This window comes from Lycium barbarum, chromosome 2, assembly GCF_019175385.1.
Source record: "Lycium barbarum isolate Lr01 chromosome 2, ASM1917538v2, whole genome shotgun sequence".
NCBI lineage: Eukaryota > Viridiplantae > Streptophyta > Magnoliopsida > Solanales > Solanaceae > Lycium > Lycium barbarum.
The window spans coordinates 97,220,325-97,231,044 of NC_083338.1; the positions used below are offsets into that span (position 1 = coordinate 97,220,325).

The 10,720-nt window shown below is 37.6% G+C and overlaps 1 long non-coding RNA gene across 1 annotated transcript; it reads right to left on the minus strand.

The window, feature by feature from the left end:
- Positions 1-3,438: 3,438 nt before the first annotated feature.
- Positions 3,439-6,919, minus strand: LOC132626679 (uncharacterized). The gene is made up of 2 exons (XR_009577554.1): positions 6,212-6,919; positions 3,439-3,860 (listed from the first exon to the last, which is right to left on the minus strand). It is a non-coding gene; the product is annotated as an uncharacterized LOC132626679 (long non-coding RNA).
- Between the last annotated feature and the right edge of the window lie 3,801 nt (positions 6,920-10,720).

The following is a 10,720-nucleotide window of genomic DNA, read 5'->3' on the forward strand; positions in this document are numbered from 1 at the left end:
CATATCCATTTAAGTACACACAATTATTTTCAAATCTGAATACCATACCCATTTGATTTTCGGAACAAATTAATGGTGAACTTGTAGTCCGCCATTGTTGACCAACAATGAAGCTTTGAAGGTGTTCAAAATAAATAGCAGAAGCTCTAAAAATCGGTCCCTTCCTCTTATCTATTTCACTCCTGAACCCAGTTTCATCTCCACCGCCTACAACTCCATCCCCGCCGCTGACCGCCTCATCTCTACCATCGCCTGCTTCCTGCCCTTTTTCAATACATTTACGGATGTGCTTAAAAGTGTTGAAAGATTTGAAAAAGGCTAAGGAAATGATGAATTGGGTTGAGAACAGCGGGAGTAATTTGAGTATCATTTTATACAACATATTGATTCATGGGCTATGCAAGGGTAGAAGAGTTTGGAAGTTGTTGAAACTAAATTTTGGTGGGGTTATGTAAAGTGAACGAATTTGAGCTTCGAGGTGCATTCCGAATTAGCAATGGTGGGGAATTTTGAAGAGATGATGAGGGTTTAGTGTGGGAGGGCCAGGTGTGTAAAAAAAAAAGGGTCAGTCGAGTTTAATATGCACCTTACGCGCCCCTTGTGCGAGTCCTCGCACTCATGTTCAGCTCACCACAAAAATGTCAATAAAACACACTATAAATAGGTAAGGAAGGTAATAGGTCACCCGTAAAGGTTGAGTATGTTATAATAATCCGGTCAAACGTTGGGGTGCACTGTAGCTATTTTTCCATAAAACAAATATAAATTTAATAAATAATAATATTATTTGATAAAAAAAATGAAACAGTTCGCTAGTAATGGTGAGATTCTTTGTAGTAGTGGTGGGTGGTAGGTGTGGTTTGTTTTGAGAGGGGAGAGGGGGTGTTGGTAGGTAGGGGTGGGAGGGTTGTGGGGGTAGCGGTAGGAGGGTTGTGGGGGTGGTGGTGAGCGGTAGGCGGTGGCTGGTGGTGTAGAGAGAGGGGGGAGGGTAAGGTAGGTGAGTGGTGGGGGGAGGGTAAGGTAGGTGAGTAGTGGGGGGTAGGGTGGGGGTAGTAAGGTGGGGTGGTTGGGGGTAAGGTTGGTCGGTGGATATGGGGGTTGGGTGGGGTAGTGGAAGGTTAGGGAGGTGTTGGTGGTTGAGGGGTAGTGGGGGCGGGGGGGTTGGTATAGAGGGTTGGGATAGGTGGTGGGTGGGGGGAGTGAGGATAGGGTGGAGTCGGTGGAAGACTTTATTCAAGATCTTAATGATTAAGACCTATTCAGACCAAATAAGTGCTTAGATCTTAATGTAAATAAGAACAAAATCATCCTACATGGTGCATGAAATATGCAAGAATGCATGGATTATATTCAAGCAAACTTACCTGTAGCTATTTATTTTCAGTATCTAATCAAGTTTTAGTCCTAGCTTTGGCACTTGGTAATATCAATTTGGGGCAACTTTTTCCTAGGTTGATCATTAGTCTACAAGGTTGTTTTTTTATTAGCCATTTTGACCACAATTGTAAAGACTGTGTGTTTACTTTATGAGAAAAATCTATAAAAACAGCTCAAGGCCATCAAAAGCCTAATGGAATTATCTTTAAAAAAAACAAACAAAAAAAAAAAACAAATGCGCTTAATGGCCTAAGGTCTGAACCATTCAGATCCAGATCTCCATTAAGTGCAAGCAAATGAGGCCTTAGGATAGAGTAGTTTATCCAAAAACCATATAATTTAAGGACCAAAAACTGAAAAATCTCCTAACCCTCTATTTGGATGGTTGTTTACCGTGGTTCATTATTGTATTGTTTTCTGTGAAATCATGTTTGTTTCCATTGATTGTAAAAATATATTGCATGATGTTGTAAACCCGTTATAATTCTGTGGTTATATAACCACGAAAAAGCCCAATATTTGTAACCACAGATTTGGTAGTTTTTGCACGATTATGTATTTCATTTCCCCATTATACCCCCATCCACCCACCCCCCTGCACCACCTAACCCCGACCCGACCACCCACCCCCACCAACCCACCCCACCCCCTCTCACTACCCCTCACCACAACCCACCCTTACCATCCCACCCCCACCCCACTACCACTCACCCCCACCCTACCACTCACCACCCTACCATCCCACCTCTGTCCCATATATAACCACTCAACCCCACCCACTAACAACCACGATCCCCACCCCATCGCCACAACCACTCAGCCCACAACCACCTACCTCTCCACCACCCCCATCCATCACCTACTTATTTTTAAGGTTCCTCATTATTAAATCACAACAAACGATACAGTCCATCCAAACATTGTATACATTAATATAGTACAGTATAATATAATACCATACTATACAATAACATACTGTACATTATGAAACCATGGTTAACGGCCATCCAAACAGAGGCTAAGAAAATCATAGAGCAGACCTCTTGGTATGTTTTCCTCATTTGTGGATATTCTATCCAGATAAGTGTTAGGTCTCTCTTTTCATTCTCAGGGAAACGTAAAAGACTTAAATACGTACCTAAAACTGATAAGTTCAAAGAAAGGAAGTAAGAATTGATACAGAATAATTCAAATTTACTTGAGATATTGTCTATTGTTATACCCCATTCTAACCGGGTCAAAGCGGAGTATAACATAATGGTGATTCCTATATTGTTTAACTTAAGGAGTCGCCACCTAATTATTTTAACGGTGAATTAGGACACCTATTTTAACTAAGTAAATGCCTAAAATAAACTCCAATCTTAAAGGACTAACCTAATAAATTCTAGGTAAGGGTTCTAAATATCCTAACGGGAAGGTCTTAGGCATCCATTAGAATCTGCTAAATACGGTTATCGACCAAACTTAGGTTAACATAAGAAATTGTGACAAAAATATAGTATTTAATATTGTATAAGCAATGTGAGAAAAAGTATCCATACTAAGTATTTAGGTGATTAAAGTAGAAGACCTTGCAAATAATAACATGATGAACTTTTAGACTTAAACAAAGCTCTGAAAACTTTCAGGAAGTAGTAAACCAAAAAAAAAAAAGCTTTTTTCAAAATCACATTTGTATGCCATATTTATTTTCGTCCTTTTATTTTCAAAGAAAAAGAACTCAATCGATCAGAACATTATGCATGGAATTAAATTTTTAAAGTAAGTATTTTACAGAAGTTTAGTAGATTTGGATTTGAGTTGGAGCTATATCATGTGAACTGTTAAACGATCTTGAAATCTGAACTTTCCTCAAAACAGGGTAGGGAAGGTGTAATCTTTAGAATAAAATGATCCAGTGATGCTAAAAATACTCCATTTGATTAGCTTCATAAAATCCGAGTTTGATCTTAATTATCAAAAGCTGCACCTTTATATCAGAATATGGAAAACTGTTTTGTTAAAAATAAAAATTTTGTTTACACTTGTTCGACAATGAACATATAAAAAGATTCACCATAAGCGAAAGCATCTTTTATTAACCTAAAGGATGCTATTTAAATTCTGGAAAAACCAACTTATAATCAGTCCAAAAGCCAAATCATGTTTGCTTCATTGCACGACACTAGTGATAAAAACAAAGTTACTATCTAAATAAAAAATAAGCTACTGGTTTTCCTACATAACAACTACCCTTTCTAAGTTAATATTAGCACTGGTCCTATACTTATATTAAGAGAATCAAGAACAAGCTAGAAACATTAAAAGCAAGATTATCACAGAACCCAATAAAGGCAAAACTAGAACAGAAATAAATAAGAGACGGAGGCTTCGTCGCCCATCCTTCTGCTTGGAGGTATAGTGGGAGTGAAATGGGCAAAGAAGGTGTAAATGCAGGTCTTCGGCTTAGCGGCAGCCATATTGAGTCTCAATACGAGACTCTTTATTGCTCCGGATGCATTACATGTAAAAAAGAAAGAGTGAAGATTAGCGAGACAGCTTATGAAAAATATATTCACAATACGTTTTTGGATAAGAATTCATGAAAGAATTACCACAGGAAATGAATTACATCTAATAAAGAAAAGTGTTCAGTTTTTATCCAAATTCCACCTTAAATGATTTGTAAGCTTAATCAAAATATTGAAAGATGCATGCTTTCTACATTACAGTGAGGTAATGAAACCATATTAATACACTTAAAGGGATATTAGCACATGAACTTTAAATCTCAAATGTCAAAGATTTAATCATAGCATCCCATACAAACAATGGCTAAGCACATCAACATTCAACCTAATCCATGTTTTTAATTCCACAATATAACAGCCAGGGGAAAACATTTGCACTTAACAAGATTTAGGAAATAACAATCAGTTATTAGAAACAGAACACCAAAATGGCAACATATTGATGATCAACAATATCTCACAGATGCTAAAGGGAAAACTTATCAGTTTATTCACTTGCGAATGATGCAAGTTCACAGATTTCATATAAATAGCAGGTGTCACACAGAGCAGCCCCTAATCCTATTTCAGATTAATTCTTTAGTTTAATCATGTCTTACAAAAGCAAAACTGGACAGAGTCTAGGCAAAACATATAAGAGACTCCTGACACATTTCAAGAGAAGAAAAGAATAATAGAGTTGAGGTCAAGAAAAACTGATCCTCTTAGAGGTTACTAAAATTTAGACAGGACAAATCCCTCAAGGTTTTGATCAATACCCATAGTTGGAAACACAATAGATTTTCAATTGTTAAGTTTTCATAGAAAGAAATAAGCATAAGACTAGTTCAAGCTAACACAACTGCTCAGTTACTATCAAGTATACGACACCAAACAAGGAAGTTCTAATCCCATTAGATCATATCTAAAAGAGAGGGTCCAGTATTAGAACTATAACCACCATCAGAAGATCTTTAATTCAACTAGTTTTGACTTAACTTAATGGCAATTCTCAGCCGAAAGTTCCTTGGTTTTAGATAGAAAACAGCACATCAGTGGCAAATAATTAATCTGTGCATAGCAAACAGGAGTAAACTAATGTGCTAAAGATCTAATCACACTTATAGCCTAGCTAATATGCACAAGCATGAGCTAATTCTACAAATTCTGAAGAAGTTTTGTTTAGAACTAAATGAAAGAAAATGTTTACTAAAGACTTGCATTCTAGCACTCCCACAGTGTTAACATATAACTTCTAGCAGCAATGAAGCTTACACAACACCTTTATTTAATAGTAAATGAACCTACCTCTTATCTAGCTCAACATGAAGAGGACAAACCATTTGATTACAAGGATAGTTTCTAAAGTTTGAGATAAATAACATGAACTATCAGCAGCCAACACATAAGGGAAAAGGGGAAAAGGCATTGAATCATGGACCAAAGCTTAAAAAGAAGTGAAAGGGATGGATTGCAAAACTTTATATCAACAATTGAATTAAAACACAAACCTAACAAGGAAATTTGGAGTTTAAGCACATGACAGAGCAATATAATAAAGTTCTAACACAACAGCTATCCAAAACAGTGACAAAGATCAATCATAGGGTCATGCTTAACAGACTTGAACTAAATAACTGCATATCAAGGCTACCCGACACCCAATCACATTTAAGGGAACATCTTAATGACTGTTGAAACCTAAAACAACATCTTAATCACATTGATATAGTTTGACAACAAATGACTCACATTTTTATCTTAGATTAAGAACCATGTGAAAGGAGCTGTTACAAACTACATTAGGATCACTTTCCACTAGTTATTCTTAAAGATTTTACATTTTCGCTAATAGATCTTGAAATTCAAACTTGATCTTCTACATTACTCAAACCAATCAAGACTGACACCAGCAATGGTAAACAGCTAAAAAATAGCCTTCATGTATAACTTAATGTTATAATAGTTTATAAATCAGATTTCTCTTATCACTAATCCAAACTAATCAAAAATTAAAAAAAAAAAGAACCAGAGCTAATACACATTAACAGTTCTACCAAACAATAGCCATAGTTAAACTTAAACACATATTAATTCTGTGAATTTCCTCAAACTAATTATAATGAAACTAACGGACATTGACGACTATAACAAAGCATAGTTAAGATTAATCCCAAGATATTGTTAATCCACAGCACTCGAGCTAAATCAGCTTGAACTAAATTAATGCTATCTTACACAAAAACTTAAACTAACCTAACTGGAACCAAAAGAATTAAACAGAAACACATACTAGCACATAGTTAAAACAACAGAAAAAAAAAAAAGGACTCGAATGTTACCTGCTGCGGGGGCAGTGAATCGGAGCTTTGAGGCCTCGGATCCACACTCAAAACACGACGAACCCGAACCCGCTTCCATTAACAAAAAGTTTCAAACTTCAAACTCAAAACACGACAAGCGAAGTTCCAAATTTTTTTTTTTTAATATGAGACACAGTGATTGCTCCAAACTTTGAAACCACAGTTTAGATCATGAAGCCAAGGTAAATTTCGTGTCTTCCCTCCCCTGCGGCTCAAGGTTTAAGATGCATTTATAGGAAAAGAATGCTAGGGTTAGGGCTCCAATAAGCGGGAATTTGAAATCAAAGAAAAACAATTCAAAGTTGAGTCAAAACTCGTGCAAATCCGAACGTTTGAGGTTTCTTCACGTGATTGATTTATACTTTGCTCAAAGTGGACAGATCTTCTCTGGTCCTTGAAGATTTTGATGTGTCTATATTCACCAAGAAATGAAAAAGTTCTGAACCAGTGAAGGTTTGCACGGAAATGGGATGATAATCTCTGTCCGTGACTAAAGAAAGGGGGAGGTTTAACTGAAAATGGAGAGGGAGAGAGAGAGGTGCAGCTGATGGGCGTTGAAGGCAACCCTAGTTGGTTTTAGATGAACGGGTCGGGTCGGGTCGGTTTAAAGGGTAGTGGGTTGTAAAATAAATGCGATGCGTAAGATGTTAAAAGTGATGCAATCTAACAAAAATAATAATAATAATAATAATAATAATAATAATAATAATAGTAATAACGGTAATATAAATGATAATAGCTAATGACTATGGTAGGATAATGAAAACCGACGATATTAATGAAGGCTAATAATTGTAGTAAAGTATAAATAACTGTTCTTAAAAAATATTAGAAGCGCAAATAAATATTTTGGAAGAAAGGCGGGACAAAATTGGGTGTCAACAACTTGTCCCTCTTTGGTCGGTAATGATGAAAGAATTTTCGGGTAAAGACGTTGACTTAGTAGCCTAATTTGTCCCGACTAAAAGAATTTTGGGGACTATAAGGGTAAAGGAAATTTGAGAGAATCGCGGCCGAACTCCGGTCTTTGAGTTGCCTACATATCTCGGGTTGCACGAGAATCAGGCCGTGTGTAGTTCTGGGAAGCTACGACACTTGCGAATGAGTAATCATGACTGATGCAAATCTTTTAAAAATATTGCCCCAGCGTTGAATTATGATGACATTGGGTATTATGATTGAGGAAATATATCGAACTTGAGAATTTTGGAATGTGTGAACTCGATGATCGGTTATGAATGTAAGCGGAATATGTGGGGTAGCGACGACCGTTCGAGATAGACCCTTGACCTTTGTCGGGAAGTTTGATTACCCTTCCCAACAAATTGCCCCAGTTCACTACCGAAGAAATAGTTCCACGTTGCGCTAAAGCTCCTGCGAAACTTAAACTAGATAAAATAGTTAGTAAACAAATATCGGAAGTAAAGCGATGTAAAATAGCCTTAGCTAAGGCTAATGCAAATGAGGTTTTAGGCCGATGATTCATGAGAATGATGCCTATGGCGATGATTGATGAAAATGAGGCCTTAAACCAGATATGAAGATGAGGCTATTTAAAATGAACGATTTATGAAAATGAGGCTTTCTAAGCCGTCATAATGAGGTTTTTCTTTAAAACCCAATGATCGATGAAAATGAAATTTTTCAAACCAACATGATTCATGGTGTAAAGCATTTACGCAGTGAATTTTAAAGCATTTGTGCGGTGCATGTGCGTTTGAAAGCATTTATGCGAAGCGACTGAAAGCATTTGTACAGTGCGTGTGCAGTGTTTCTTAAACCAGGCATGCAAAGCATTTTTGAAGGCAGTTATGCAATGCATGTGCAGTGCATTTGAAAGCAGTATTGCAATATATGTGCAGTGTATTTGAAAGCATTTATGAAGAGCATTTGAAAGCGGTAATGCATGTGCAGTGCATTTGAAAGTATTTATGCGGAGTATTTGAAAGCAGTAGGAAATGTTTGTGCGTCGATACATTTGAAAATCTTTGTAAAACTTAAGCATTAATTTATCGTAAATTGAGGATTATTGGCAATTGAGAGGCGTAATTCCTCCTAAGTGTTATAAGAAAACTCAAACCGTTCGGCGCGTAGTCCTTGCAAGGCTATAAACGTTACATATTTTCAGCTTCCGCAATTTTGAAAACCTGCACTCAAAGAAAATTTGTAAGTTTCGGGGGAGGTTGATTCGCGTTGACTTTGAAGATCCAGCTCTTAATGCTTCGTGCTTCCAGCTTTGTCTGGAAGAATCATATTATTTCAAAAGAAATATGCATAAATTTATGGTAAATATGTATATAGCGATAAATAATTTCTGCCAAACTTTGAACCGTGACTCGTTGTGAAACAAAGCGAACATCCTTTCTCCAAAATCCTTTATTTGTCTGATGACTCTGTCGATCATATACTCTTTCATGTCTCTCGATGTTGTTTTGCAATGCCGCCACTAAAAATTGTCCCAGTTTCTGGCATAGGAGGATATTGAACTTTTAATCATGACGAGACCGAGCCTTATATAGGCTGCCTACGTATCCCACCAAGGGAATCAGGTCAAGCGTAGTTCAAAACGTACAAGGCAAAATAAAATTGAGATTTTCTAATAATGTGACCGAAGCCTATGTAGGCCGCCTACGTATCCCATCACGGGAATCAGGTCAGGCGTAGTTCATATTACAAGCAAATGGAATTTTTTTTTTAAAATTTCTATCTTAAAGAGACCAAACCCGATATAGGTTTCTTACGTATCCCACCGAGGGAACGTAGTTTTCATTACATAGAAAGACATTACATATAAAATAAACGAAAAGCTCCTAAAGGTAGTATCTCTTGACAGCATCTGCATTGATAGCTTTTGGCCACACTTCGCCATCCATTTCTGCTAGAATTAGCGCTCCTCCAGTCAGTACTCGGTGAACCATGTAAGGCCCTTGCCAGTTAGGTGCAAATTTTCCCTTAGCTTCATCTTGGTGTGGGAATATGCGCTTCAACACCAATTGCCCCGGTTTGAATTGTCTCGGTCTTACCTTCTTGTTGAAAGCTTTGGCCATTCTATTCTGATAAAGTTGTCCATGACAAACTGCATTCATCCTCTTTTCATCAATGAGCATTAATTGTTCATATCGATTTTGTATCCACTTGGCATCACTCAACTCAGCTTCTTGGATAATTCTCAAAGATGGTATCTCTACCTCTGCAGGTAACACAGCCTCTGTCCCATAGACCAAGAGATAAGGCGTTGCCCCAGTTGAAGTCCTAACAGTTGTGCGATAACCGAGAAGGGCCAATGGCAATTTTTCGTGCCAATGTCTGTAATTATCAATCCTCTTCCGTAATATTCTCTTGATGTTTTTGTTGGCTGCTTCAACTGCTCCATTCATCTGAGTTCGATAAGGGGTGGAGTTGCGGTGAGTAATCTTAAATGTTTCGCATATCTCACGCATCAAACCACTGTTAAGATTAGCTCCATTATCTATTATAATTGACTCAGGGATTCCGAATCGACAAATGTTGTTATTGCGAACAAAGTCTACCACTACCTTCTTCGTCACTGACTTGTACGAAGATGTTTCTACCCATTTGTGAAGTAGTCGATAGCTACAAAAATGAACCTATGTCCATTTGACGCGGCCGGCTCAATAGGACCAATGACATCCATGACCCAAGCTGCAAATGGCCAAGGAGAACTTGTCACATTTAACTCATTTGGTGGGACTCGAATCAAATCGCAATGAATCTGACATTGGTGACAATTTTGCACAAAACGAATGCAGTCTGATTCCATAGTCATCCAGAAATAACCAGCTCGTAGAATTTTCTTAGCCAGAGTAAAACCATTCATATGAGGCCCACATGTACCGCCATGCACTTCTTCAATCAACTTGACCGCTTCTTTGGCATCAACACACCTTAACAATCCTAAATCTGGAGTCCTCCTATAAAGGATTTCTCCATTTAGGAAAAAGTGGTTTGCTAATCTTCGAAGTGTTCTCTTCTGAACACTGGTTATGCCTTCTGGATAGTCTCCTGCCTTGAGATACTTCTTAATGTCATAGTACCAAGGTTCTCCATCAGGTTCTTCATCTACATGGAAATAATAAGCTTGCTGATCTTGCACATTCACCTTGATAGGATCTATGTAATTCTTGTCCGGGTGCTGAATCATAGAGGACAAGGTTGCCAAAGCATCAGCGAACTCATTTTGAGCCCTTGGGACATGTTTTAATTCCACCTTGATAAATCTCTTGCACAAATCTTTCACACAATGCAGGTACGGAAGTATCTTTACGTTCTTAGTGGTCCATTCTCCTTGTACTTGATGAACCAATAAGTCGGAATCACCTATAACCAATAATTGTTGTATGTTCATATCAACGGCCATTCTGAGTCCAAGAATACAAGCCTCATATTCTGCCATATTGTTGGTGCACGGAAACCTGAGCTTTGCTGAAATTGGATGATGCTAGCCTGACTTCGAAACTAAGACTGCTC